Genomic DNA, 13425 nt, shown 5'->3' on the forward strand with positions numbered 1-13425 from the left:
CGCCAGCGATATGGGCTCATCAAGACCGCCAACTGGATAAAAAAGGAAAACGATGTCCGCGTTATAGAGTCAACATAATAGATTATTATGTTGACTCTATGATCTCGACAGAAAAGCTTCGTACCCTAACTACGGGCCTGTGGACTGCACCTCGTGTCAGGTGAAGAACTTCTTTGCGATTGACTCGAACGAGACACTATTCTGAAATGTGGTTATACAATGACGGCTCTCTGACTTTACGGCATCTACTGGTGCCACAATAAGAGCCCTAATGCCTCCTACATTGCGCCAAGGCACTGATAGCAGACGACAATGTTGGTCTTGAATTAGCCGAATGTTGTTCTTGATTTAGACTCTAAACCTTTTTTCCGCGTTTGGTTTATTGTTCTCATTTTAATTTTGACATTAGGCTCCGTGCTGATTTCGATGCTTCGTGTCTGTCAGTCCCTTTTCGTCCTCTTGCTGTAGAGTTATTATGTCTAAGCAATCCCTACTACATTGGTTTTTGGAAACCCGGATAGCAAATACCAGCAGAGACAAACGGAAGAATTCGAGAGAGAGAGGTGTACCCGGGGGGGGGGGGGGGGGGGGGGCATCTTCGCCATCCACGCTACCGTATACTGGAATCGGCAAGAACGGTGGTTGTAAAGTTCCGATCACCAGCAGCGCATTTCGTCGTAGTGCCAAGAGCGATCTTCAACATGTGGATTGCCAAGACCATGGATATTCTTTCGGCAGCGCTTACACACCGGTGATCTTTTTTTGTTGTGGGCATACATGTAACCACTAGCTTCGACGAACCGAAGACAGGACGGACCGCCTTCTCTTCCATGTGAGTGACAAGGAGAGGTCCTCCTGACCATTGGGGATAGGTATCCTTGCTACGCAATGTACGTTTTGTCACTATCCGATGAGTTTGAACCGTGTCGAACTCTGTGCCAGAAATCTCCGACGAGTTCAACGTGTAATCCACAGCGATCGGCCCGAAAGGCCCTTGACAGCGCTATTTGTAAGTGCTTTTTTATTCTAATAGACCGTGAGAGACGTTCTGATTTGTTATTTCTGTGTTCGAAATCATTTTTATTTCATTTTTTTTGTTAAAATATGGCTGTCTTTTTGGCGGTAGATGTGTGCTGTAGTAAAACGTCCTCGCGGTATGTCCAAAGCCGAATACCAAAGAGCGTTGAGTAGTTCTTATTTTCCAAGGTTCGGCTTGTTGGTTGCGAGAGGAGTGTCAGTTATATCACCGCGCTCTGCGAGTGTAATTGCCAGTATTTGTATTTACACGACAATCTATTTTATGTGCGTGCTTTATTTTAAATTCTTCATTGAATCAAGCATTAAGTTCTGTTCAACTGTCACGTTCGAACGTATAATGGGGTATTTAGTGAACTGTTAATTTAGTAGCGCGTTTGGCACTGGTGAACTGAAGAGGAAGGACAGCGGTTGGATTTATAAATTGTAAATATAATGGGGGAATAGGGGTACAATTATAACTACATATTTCCGTGCCGCAAATACCGTAACTCCTGAAAACGTTTTCTTTTTTTTTTCAAATTAACGTAGAAATATTGGTGTGAACTTAAATGGCGAGATTGTAATTCTTAAGACTTCTTAAAGCTCGATGAAAGTTTGAGGGACGCCATGATGTTGCAAGAGTAGAGCTAAGAAATTTATGACATAACCTTCGTACTATTTGATTAATTTTTTAAATCACTATAAATATTTTAATCTAGATCGATCGAGCTCTGAGTAAGGACAAGTCGGACGAACAAAACAATAGTAAACGCCTGGGGCGTCGTAGCGTCTCAGCTGAGACGCGGGGAAAGAAAGCAGTGTCAAACCTCGACTTAAGACGCTCGCGCGTCCCAGCCTTTACAGTGCTTTCTTTCGCCCAGTCTCGGCTGAGACACTGATTCCAGCAAGCCGGTCCCGGTGTCTCACCTGCGCATCTAAATATTTATTTTAGAAGGGAGTACTAACGTTTTTACATTCAAAATAACGGAAAATAATTCCCTGGAAAAGAAAGCTTATAATATAGAAAAGTAAACATAAAAATGTCTTTAGGCCCTTTCGAGATTTTATGCTTGAAGAGCAACTGAGCCGATTAATTGAATAGTTAATTAAAGGGTGGCGATTAATCATGAAGCTATGTTTCATTTTGATATTCATTATTGACAAGCGTAAGAGACATCTAAGCCTCTGAAACCCTTCACCTGAATCCAAACCCCCGCTTCTGTTTCTTTCAGAATCATGTGGCCAGGCCCCTGCGTGGAATCCCTTTGCTCAGCCCTTTGCCCAGCCCTTCGCCCAGCCCTCTGCGCTGTCTACTACCGAGCCTGCCGCCGACCCTGCCGCCGAGTCTGCCTAGGTCCCCCTAGTTGCACAATGTTTTATATCTTTTTATTCGATTTAAATAAATTATGAACTGTCAAACGTTATGAACAATTCATTTGCATGCTTTAATGATTTCTAAAGTGTCCAAATATGGTAAAATTGCTGCATTTATTAGATGTTAGTATTAGAAAGAAAACAGTGCTTGGGGGAAAAGGGCGAGGGACTAGCTTGGTTCTCTTCACTCTTTTTGTGACGCTGGTTAGAGCTGCAAAATGGCATCCAATAATGGCATAGACAAGAATGCAAAAAAGATTCCAGTGTATTAGACTGGATGCCTATATTGAAATAGCCAACGTTTAAGCCAATGTTGGAAGAGCCAATGTGTAAGGCGCTGGATGCCAATGTTGGTTCAGCAAACGGTGAAACCTCTATGCCAATATTGGATAAAAAAGCGCAAACCACGTTGGTCCAACGTGGGCTTGAACGTTGGAAAACCAGTGGTAAAACATTGGCACCAATGTTGGACCACCATTGGATCGGGTGGCGTTTTCGAAAATGCCAACGTCAGACCAATATTGGGACCCTTTTTTGCGAACATTGGCCCAACGGAGGTCCAACAATGGTGTGCTGCATGGGCCGAATCGGACACCCGAATCATTCATGACAATGTTTGCAGGCGCGAGGTCAGTTTCAAAAATGCTTATGCAAATAATATCTGAAGTAAAACCAACAAGAAATTAACTTGAAAATAATACAAAGATACAAATATTCGACAGTACTAAAAAATACGTAAAACATTGGGGAAAAAACTTCATGGACAATTAAAATTCCCAACCTCGGCTAAAAGTTAAAGTTCAATTTTTCTCTTTTTTTTTTTTTTTAATGCCGGCATGTTTGTGATATTGTGTTTTGTTCGCACCGCAAACGGCGCTACACGGCGTCGTTGAGGCAGGCTTCAAAGAGGATTGTCTCTCAGCCCGCAGTGCAAGCAACAAAAAAACAAACAATGCGACGCTATTTTTCTTTTGTGCGTGCCTGTGCTAGGCCACTTGTGAGAGCGCTGATGCTTTCAGAGGTTCCGTCGGCGCCGCAAAGTCTCGCAAAAGGAATTGTAATTGCGCCTGAAATTTTGCAATTACTGACGCTAGAAAGTAATTACACTACAATTACAATTTCCTTTAGCCAAAAGTACTTAATTACAATTACAAATCAACAGAAAATTAATTAAATTACAGCAATTCAATTACTCTAGTTGAATTACTACCCAAGTATGCTGTGAAGGCATCCGAGCCCCGATTTTGACGTACCAGACAGAGAGTGTGGCACGCACTGCAGAGCAACAAAGCATGTTCAGAAGAAGTTCCACAGCCCAGAAGACAAAGATGGCAGCCCGCCGAAGGCGACTTCTGCAAAGGTCTATGTTAGATTTGTGGCCGAAACACCATATCTGGCAAAGCACTTTATTGCAAGGTTCAACAATGGCAGCGTCATGACCAACTCGATGTCTGGTACATCAAATCGGGGCTCAATATATACAGATAAGATACACCCGACGCAGGCACACAGCGCTGTGACGTCAGACATAAAAGCGCATACTTCATGGTATGCTGTTATCAGATACGCGCAGATACGAAAGTCTATAACAGTTATTTTACATGGGGCATGTTTAATTCACAGGATAAGATCACGCGCCGCTGCTGATTTTGGGCACTCCGGTTAACCCTTGAATCTTGTGTTTCTTGTTAACAGACGTGTTTCACAACGATACGAAAAATTGTAATGAGAAACAATAAAGCGATACTATTTTTTTTCTACCTTAGTGTCCCCAAAAGAGGGAGTAAAGAAAGTTTCCACTATACAGGGACAGAAATAAGACGAATACTTCAGTGGTGCTGCTTTGTACGCTACCTATCGATTTAGGCCACACCACAGCAAACTTACGCGTGTACGCGCCAAAAAAAAAAAAAAATGTGCCCGAGAATAAGGCGTGATTCATCGCAGAATTTTGATTCCTGCAGTGTACCTGTCCTCGGTACCTTTCCTCGTCTCAATTCAGGATACCGGGAGTAAAGTTCGCCTCCACCGATGTTGGATCTGGGTGCAGTTTAAGGTCAGATGAGCCTGGTGGTGGAGCAGGGGCTCTAATGGTTCAATTTTGGTCGCTGAAAAAGTTAGATCTATTTTGCCTCTCGCGGACAGCGTTCCTATACTCCGTCTCACCCTTAGAGGAACTCAAGTCTAAACGCAAGCAGACAAAGTAGTACATTGAAGAAAAGAGGGTGCCTCCTTAGTGAAAAATAATCGGGCTAATTAAATTTTTAGTACAGACAAAAAGATGCAAATCACAAAGGCATTTCCGTCTAATTCCGTTGTTATACTGTTTTATATTGGTAACTAAATAATAAAATGTTTATTTAAAACAAAATTCAATGTTTGACACGAAATGATTTTGTTTTGGCATATAGCCATTAGAATTCAATTCTATCCAGCATCGTGTGCGTCGCCTGCATGGTGGAAGATGTCGCGTCTTTACCACGCGGACTTTTTTCGCTCCCAAATTGAACAGCGCTAGTGATCGTGCGATGTCTTGTGAAGAACTGTTAAACGGCTTCGGGATTTTCAAAGCCGAGTACATCGCCAGCAACTTCACCGCAAGCTCGAAACTTCTATCAATATTGCCGATGCGTCACAGTTCAAGTGTTCGTTTCCGGCATTCCCACTATACAGCGTGTATACACTAACTGCTACATATTAAAAAAAAAAAATATAAAGGGACTCAAGTAAGAGATTGAACGAAGTCATATAAATCTTACTTTAGAGGGTAAAATTAAAAAAGAAAAATAAATAATAAATCAAAAGATTGGGGGAAGAAATAGGTTTTTATTACAATAGATGTTGATTCTTGAAAAAGAAAGGAGGGAAGCAGAAACCGAGGGTACCGAGGGGTGGTTTGGGGCGGAGACGTGAAAAAGACTCCCGTTTTGAATTGGCCTAATGTATAAAGGGAACAATGTGGCGCCCTGAAATAGACTTTGTCTTGAATTACCAGGTGTATTGGAGGGATCTCAAGGGAAAGTATACCTCCTGAAACAAAGTGGCACTATCGCTGAGAGGACCATGAACCCCTATGCCTACATAACTTAAGGGGAGGAAAATACTCAAATCTATTATCACAAAATTTAAGCTTTAAAATACAAAAAAAAACTGTTTGGAATGGTAATTTTGATTAAACCTAAACTAATAATGATAAAATGAACAATTTATACTTTAATAAACCCAAAAATACACATGGGTCTTATTTTATATTACATATTTAAAAGGAATAACACCCCAAAAATTGGGTAGTGTGTATGTTTATACAGCCTAGAACGTGATCTGCCTCAACGGGTGACGAGTCTCCCAGCTGTTGATGAGCAATTTAGCCAGTGCAGTACAACCGCTAGCCTGGGCTCTTTAACGTGCACCACGCAGTAGTGATACACGACCGCACGCCGGTACGATGCTCATCCAGATCGAAAAGGGCGGGGGGGGGGGGGGGGGGGGGGGGAGGGGGAGGGGGGGATAAAAAAATAACCCAAGCAAAAGAAACCAGTGAAGAAACCTCGTCGTCGTCTCAACCAAAACACAAGACCAAGAGGCACAAAACTAAATGGACAATATTTTCAACTACACGATAAAAACACGCTGAGAAAACAGAAGCCATTAACCGATTTAGTAGTTTCGCTGCCTACCTGCTTTTCTTTGTTGATTGGCTGTTGAATACAAATTTCCTTTTTGGTTACAATAAACCCTTTTTATTTAACTCTAATTGCTTTAAACCTGTTTATACCGTTTGGTGGTGCAGGTAAAGAGACAAATTTTATTTTTATGCATTTCAGATCTTAGAAAATGAAAATCACCCTGCCGTCTGATAGCAAATGATTTAACCTTCTTTTATACGCTTCGCCATAATTTCTTATCATGCAACATGAGCCAAGTAGGCTGCTTAGAATTTTCTCTTTTTCAGACCGGCTTTGGGTTTCGCGAATGGCTTACCCCTGCTTCGTGATGTGCGGTTGACGAAGGAATTTTAGCTCGAGGAATAGCAAAGGTAAGACGTAAAGTGCGCGAAGTAACTGGGTACTGGGTAGCTCCGTTTAACATCGCAATACTGACAATGAGAAGACTGAGTGACTGCTTTCGAAACGCAAGTTTCTTTATCTACGCGGTGAAGCCGGCTTCGGAAATAAATGCAGTTCGAGAAAAGCTCGTCTTACGCTTTTATTTTCTGCTCAACTCGCCCCGTACAATAGAAGTAGTGGCCACGTTGAGCCTTATTGAGTTCGATTTGCTCGATTCGGGGCCGCCATAATGAGATGCAAACGACGGAGAAACTTTGTTCCCCTGCTCTCAGGACGAAAGTTTCTTACTTTCTAAAGAAACATATGTTACAACAGCGTTCCTCCTTTTATGGAGGACTATAGTAACCCTTTATCTAAGAGTGTAAATACTCTGCACTAAGTGTGAATCGCCGCCAACGGTCCCCTGCGGACTAAAGGGCGGTTTATACTCCGACGTTGAACGCAGTGAACGCAGCGTAGCGCAGAATGTGCGCCTTTCATTGGCCGGCAACCAGGAACTCGATATCTGCGACCAATCAGTATCCGTGCGCGCGGCGGTACGCCGCGCCCGTCGACGTTACGTTCGAGTATAAACGTACCTTAAGTATAACTCGGCGCCGACGGTCGACTGCGGACCAAGTACCCTAAGTATAGCTCGTTTCCGATGGTCGCCCGCGGACTAAATGCGCTGGACGAAGTATTACTCGCCGCGGACAGTCGAGTACTGGAGGCGACCGTCGGCGGCAAGTCATAGTTCAGTTTCTTGCGTTCACCTGCCTCTCGTACCTGTGACTTAAAGGGATACGGAATCGAAACCTGAAATATAAAGAAAACATCAAGAAAATAGTTCAATATGATCAGCTAAGCCTGTAATGAATAATCGCACGGTCGTATTTTGAGCAGATGGCTATATTTTATGCTCTAAATGCCGCGATTTTGGCGAGCGCTTCAAAATCAGCCATGGAGGAGCGCGATGCATCTCGGGAGATCCGGCAGACGTCTTGACGTCATCATGCCTCGGACGACCAAGCGTACCGTAGTGACGAGTTTTGCCACTTGGAGGCGTCAGCGCGTTACAATCTCGCTTTGTCGAAGTACCCAAGGGCTGTAGATATCGCGGGGCCAGCACGCGCACCAAACCTGAGAACAACCGAAGCACGCGTTTGCACGTCGCGCGAGAGCTGAAACCAAGGTGGCTCACTTCGTTTTGGCTCTTTCCACCAAGACGCCTCGGTATTGCGTTCAGGCCTAGGCAATCTATACCAGTGAGCGGACATACCGCTGCGGCGCTGCTTTCAGAGGCATGTTGTCGTCACGACATTCCATTGAAGCTTCATAACCAACTACCAGGTGGTTTTTGATTATCGTTTAATTCACTTTAAAATATGTTTTCTTGCGTTTTCTAGCGCAATATTTATGTTTCTGTGGTTGTGCTGCTACCTGCGTCGTGTTGAAACAAAGAAATGAGCTCCAGAATTTGGTTTCCGTACCCCTTTAAACGACGATGTCGGTATGCGCATTTTGTGGTCCGGGGTTCGATTCCCGCTGAGCTCTTTGCTTAATCTGTCTTGCTTCAATTGTGTGTTTCTAGTTGTGATTGTGTATGTATTTGTTTTACCAATGTAGCCTTCCGTATGCTTTGGGGGTTTATGCAGCACGGGCTATGTATCCTTTATGTTGCCATGACCTGCGTGTATCGCTTTTTCGCCATACTCGCGCGTTCCACGTTTCTATGAAATCCAGCATCATAAACACATTTTGTGTTAAAACGAGCATTATAAAATTGGTGACGCGTGATGAGGTGCTCAAGAACACATAAAATATATCAGTTCCCTCGGAAATCTCGAAATTTCGTAGGAAGACATAGTCTTTTCCTCAGACTAGAACAGGTCAATCAGTTCAAACCAGGCCAGCAACCGACAAATATTGGTTGGTTGGAAGTACCAACACCCACCCGTTAATCGACTGACAGTCAACGTGAACGTCCGCTTTGCCCTCCACGAACGCTTCGGAATTCTTCGTGGAACAGCTGCGTACAGTGCTCGCCTCCACGGCAACGCCGAGCCTAGAGCGACAATGGGAAAAATGCCGCAGGACATGTAAAATAAAATTAAAAAACAAAACATGAGGAACGCAATTCATAAACACGTACGTTGTTTACGTAACCGTACAATGGAATTTTTCGGCTATGTTCAACGCCAGCTGAATTCCATTTCCATCCGCCCATCAAGCAGCTGTCTACAGTCGACGTAGTATAACTCCAGGGCTGGGCAGAGATATTCCAAAATGTATTCGATAATACAAATACTGAGATACATGTGTTTTAAGGCTCAAATACAGATACTAAGATATATTTCTCTTTCATGGAACGGAATACCCCTGAGATAGTTCTGCAGAAACAGCGATAAAGTATTCCGGAATACGGATACAGATGCTTATAGAAATACATTTGTTTCCGAACCGTGCTATGTGGAGATGGTGTAGTTTGAGGAGAATGGGAAGGGTAATTTATGCTTGTTCTCCTCTTTTTGCAACAATTTATGTACTACCCCTTCCCTCGAACTCTTTACTTATCATTAATGCCGCTAGAAAAAAAAAAAAAAAAAAAAAACATGTCATGGCCGTTTAACCACATAGTTACAGAACGGTAAAGACTGCGTATCATGCCTGACATAAGGCGTCTGCCCGAAGGAGCCCTGCTTTGCCATGAAGGCGCATCTTAAATTGTCGTCGTATGTAATTTTGAGTCACCCACAGTCTAGGGAAATTGGACAACAGGGCCGCACTTTTTCTCTACTCAACTCCTTTACAGCGTTCTCTCTGCTAAATTGGAAAGGGTGGAGGGCTTTGCGAGAGGGGCTGATTTTGTTATTCTTGAATGTAACCTTCTTTAAACCACAGTTTTTTTTTGTTTTTATAATGTTGGTGACTGAGTTGGATTATGTGATGGGGCGGATTCTCGTTATAAATTCGGAAGCAACTTGCACAAAACAGATGTTTTTATCCTTTAAATTTATCTTAAAAAGGGCAACACATGTAACGAGATACCTAAGTCTGGCAAAGTATCGCGATTCAAGCGATACCTTGCAAATGTATTTCACTACTGAGATACATATATACATTTTTCAAATGCATCTCAATACAGAGATACAGATACTCGAAAGTACTTTCAAGGTACTATCGCGATACATTTGTATCGCAATACTGCTCAGCCCTGGTATAACCGTATAACGTAGAGTCGTCGATATAGTGTTCCCCTCGCTTACCAAGGGACAAAAATAGAAATCTGTCTCAACTAGGGTGTCGAACCGGTCATCACTTCGGTTCGGTTCGGGTTCGGGTTCAGTAGCACTGCATTTTGTTCCGGTTCGGTTCCGGTTAAGAGTAGCGCACATAATATCACTCCGGTTACCGGTTTTAATAAGTGCGAACCGGTTCGAACCGGTTACTAACTTGACCTTTGAATATTGAAAGAGCACTTCCTGGAGCCTTTTGCGAGCACGAGATACTTGCAATAGACCCATCCCAAAACTACTCCCTCTCCCGGCAGATCTGAAAACCCTGCACAGTGACGTAGGCAAAAGACACCATTAATGTGGCAAGGCTATTACTGGTATAATACCGTTCTTAGGTGAAGCATATATAAGCGATTGACTTTCCATTTTTATTGTGTCTTTTGCACTCGCAGCTGTGCAGTATTTCAAACTGTACCAGAAGAGGGCGTCATTTGTGAATGGGTCTATAGACCTTTCCAGAAAAGAGCTTGTCGCCGGTGCAATCTTTAGTGTTCAGACGTATAGTGCGTGCTTTGCTCGCTTTACGAAGTGACGAACACGCGCGTGCTGGGCTGCGGAGATCGCACGCTGGGCTGTGATTTTATAAACAGTAAAAAGATTTCTAGCTGGATTGCTTGCACTGTATATGTGTTTGTTTGTTTTGCTCTGCACATCCGTGCTTTTAGACATGCTACCTGTTTTCGGCGCCCAGTAAGATGTCGCAGCTATGCCCCAGAGTGGCAGACAGGGGAACGAGAGGAAACAAATGTGTCGTAAGACACAGAAACAGGTACGTCGAGGGCGCAGTTGGCGTAGTAGCAGTCGCGAGGATGCCGCCGACGCCACGCTCACGACGCCGCCAGAGCGGCCGCAGCCATGGTCCTGGGGGCCGCCATTTCTTAAACTGAGCTCGTCTTGGCTTTAGCCAACTTCTCATCACAAATCCTCCTGGAGGAGCGCAAAGGCCCTTTGCGTACGGACGTAATTTCCGAGAAATAGCGTGCGCTAAAATAGCGCACGCAAAGCGCGAAATGTGGTTAGCGTTCGGCGCATGCGCAGTGGCGACGACGCCATTCTTTGCGTGGGCAAAGCTTTAGCATGCGCTATTTTAAAACTCCCTAGTTCGTGGCCAAGCGGTGCTTTGAAATCGCCGCCGCCACTATCGCGCCGCCAATTCAATCCAAGAAACAAAGTTGAAGCTCTCCTGATGAGGAAGTACAGGCGGGAACTGAGCAAGCTCGCTGACCACGAGGACTATTTGTGTTTCTGCTTTTGGTGATGGTGCATTTTTTTTATTACGTACGCAATAAGAAGGAAATGTAAAAATATCTGACACTATGTATGATTAGTCTTGGCAATATAAGAAAAATAAGCACGCTACTTTTCCCATTAACACCTATTATTGACACAATTGGCCTTGAACCGCTTTCGTTGAACCGGTAACCGCCCCATCAGATTATGGCCTCGTTCCGGTTCGGGTTCAATATAAAGCGTTTTGGTTTTGTACCGGTTCCGACGAAAATAACGGTTTTGATCCGGTTTTCGGTCCGGGTTAGGTTCGATACCCTTGTCTTAACAGAATTAAAGTCTGCGCGGTTCAAATACCACGCGAGGACGAACCCTGGTTGTGCTGGGGTGTTGGGAGGAAGGTTGAAATGGAGCCCGGCAGGCAAACAGCTTACCCCAGGTGGAAATGCGTTTTGTTTAGCTATTCGCTCGTTCCCGCGTGTCCTGCGTGTCTTTCTCGCGTCTTTCTCGCAAACCCCACCGTATATAGATGGTGGGTTTACGATCTTCGGGAAGTGGCCGCTTACGACAATGTCGAACGTAAATCACGCTTGTAGTAAAAAGATGATGCGTAAAAAAAAGAATTATACGTGAACCGGAAGTGTGCTCGGGCTACCCAATAAATGGCGCCATAAAGTTTGTTGCGAAAAAAAAAAATGGCGATTACCTACAGTAACATGGCAGAGCCTTTCTCTTGTGTCAGGGCTCAAACACTGCCACAGGCCAGGCGCACTATGAAAAAAAGAAAAGAAAAAATTGGAACAGCGGCAAACAAAATTCTATCAAGTCTTACACCTCTTGTAATAATCATAATTAATACTGATGTAATCGTGCTCATGTCATATTGAGTAGTGCGGGTATAATAAAAATAATCATTTTTGACGTCGGTTTTAAGCTCGAGTGACTTTTAGGGTGAGAAGGCAGGAAATATCAACCAATGCTGTTAAGCAGCTCGTTTGGATACAGGGCCTAAGTACACCGTGCATACGCAAGCATTCTTTTAATGGGAACAAATGCTCATGAGAGGATCTTCATGTTTGCTGTGTTACTCCACCGTCCTGGTGCAGGAGTCAACATCTCAACATGAGTTTCTGTATATAATCGTAAATTGCTTTACTCGCACGTTCATATTAAGTAAAATGTTCATCACCATTTGATGGAGCATCACGAGGCATCAAGTCTAATTGTGTTAAAGATGCATAATTCGCAGAAAAATCACAAACTTTGAATTCGCTAAGGTAAAGGCTGTGTTATTCTTTGTACTTCCACGTGTTTTAGTTGTAGCAGTAGTAGAAGTACAAGTAGTAGTAGTTGCATTAGTAGCTCTTTTAGTAGGAATGTTGCTATAGTAGCTTTTGCAATAGTTGGTGTTGCAATAGTTACAGCTAAAATAGTTGTGGAAGTAGTAGTCGTTGCAGCAGTTACTGCGGTATTTACAGTAGCTGCTCTGCCCCCGCTCCCAGACAAAAGTTTAACGCGCATCTCGTAGACTGTAGAGTCCACACCTTTTCTGACGCGACATAGCTACATCGCAGCTATATAACATCCCTGACATCCCCGACATTGTACGATGGCAAGGGTTAAGGCAGCATTGACGCGTGAAGTTGTGCTCAAGGTCCTGCACAAGGTCGTTTTCAAGCTTCTTTAGGACTACGCAACCTTTAGCCCTAGCTGGAACAGCCCAGTGAGTTTGCACCAGGACGGTGCCACGTGGGGAATTTCTGCTCAACGATCGGCTTCTGGGCCTGTTTGCTCGAAGCGCTAACCGCGGCTAAAGTTAGCCGCAGTACCTAGGAGAGGGATTTTGAAATCACGTGACTGGCTCGATAGGAATGCGGGGAAACATGGCGGTGCCGCGGCGAGTGAGCGCCGCTCGCTTTGGAACTAATATGTCGTGTGGGAGCCTCTGGCTCGCTTTCCCTGATCCGGCCTTCGGGCCGCGGGCGCGACGTCGGAAGCCACTTGGCTTATGACCGGAGCGTACCTTATCGTGGCAAGGAGAGGCAGCCATCTTGGTTGTCGACTCTCGCCACTCCTCCGTCCGCGTCCCTCCCTCTGGGGGACGTAGGGAACTTCCCTCTGGCGGGCTCGCCCGCCCCTCCAGGGACGAGGCTGGAGCCGCCAGGGAGAGAAGGAGAGAGAGAGCGGGTCCTCTGGCCGCTCGGAGAAGGGACTGTTCTGCTGGACTTTAAACTGTTCGGACGTGCGGCCACGCACTCTGCTGCCCCACCTCCGTCCAGGCTCTCGGGAAAGTGCGGCAAGGTAAGGACAACCTCTCTGAGTCCTGCTCAGAGGCCACGGTCGTATGTCGTCCAGACGCCCAGCGGTGTTCTCGTGCGAAACCGCAGACACCTCGTCCCCTGCAGCAGCCCTCCATCTTCTGCAACTCCTCAAACAACTGACGAATCGGCATCTCTGCAGCAGGC

This window comes from Ixodes scapularis, unplaced genomic scaffold, assembly GCF_016920785.2.
Source record: "Ixodes scapularis isolate PalLabHiFi unplaced genomic scaffold, ASM1692078v2 PGA_scaffold11__112_contigs__length_91849675, whole genome shotgun sequence".
NCBI classification, from domain to species: domain Eukaryota; kingdom Metazoa; phylum Arthropoda; class Arachnida; order Ixodida; family Ixodidae; genus Ixodes; species Ixodes scapularis.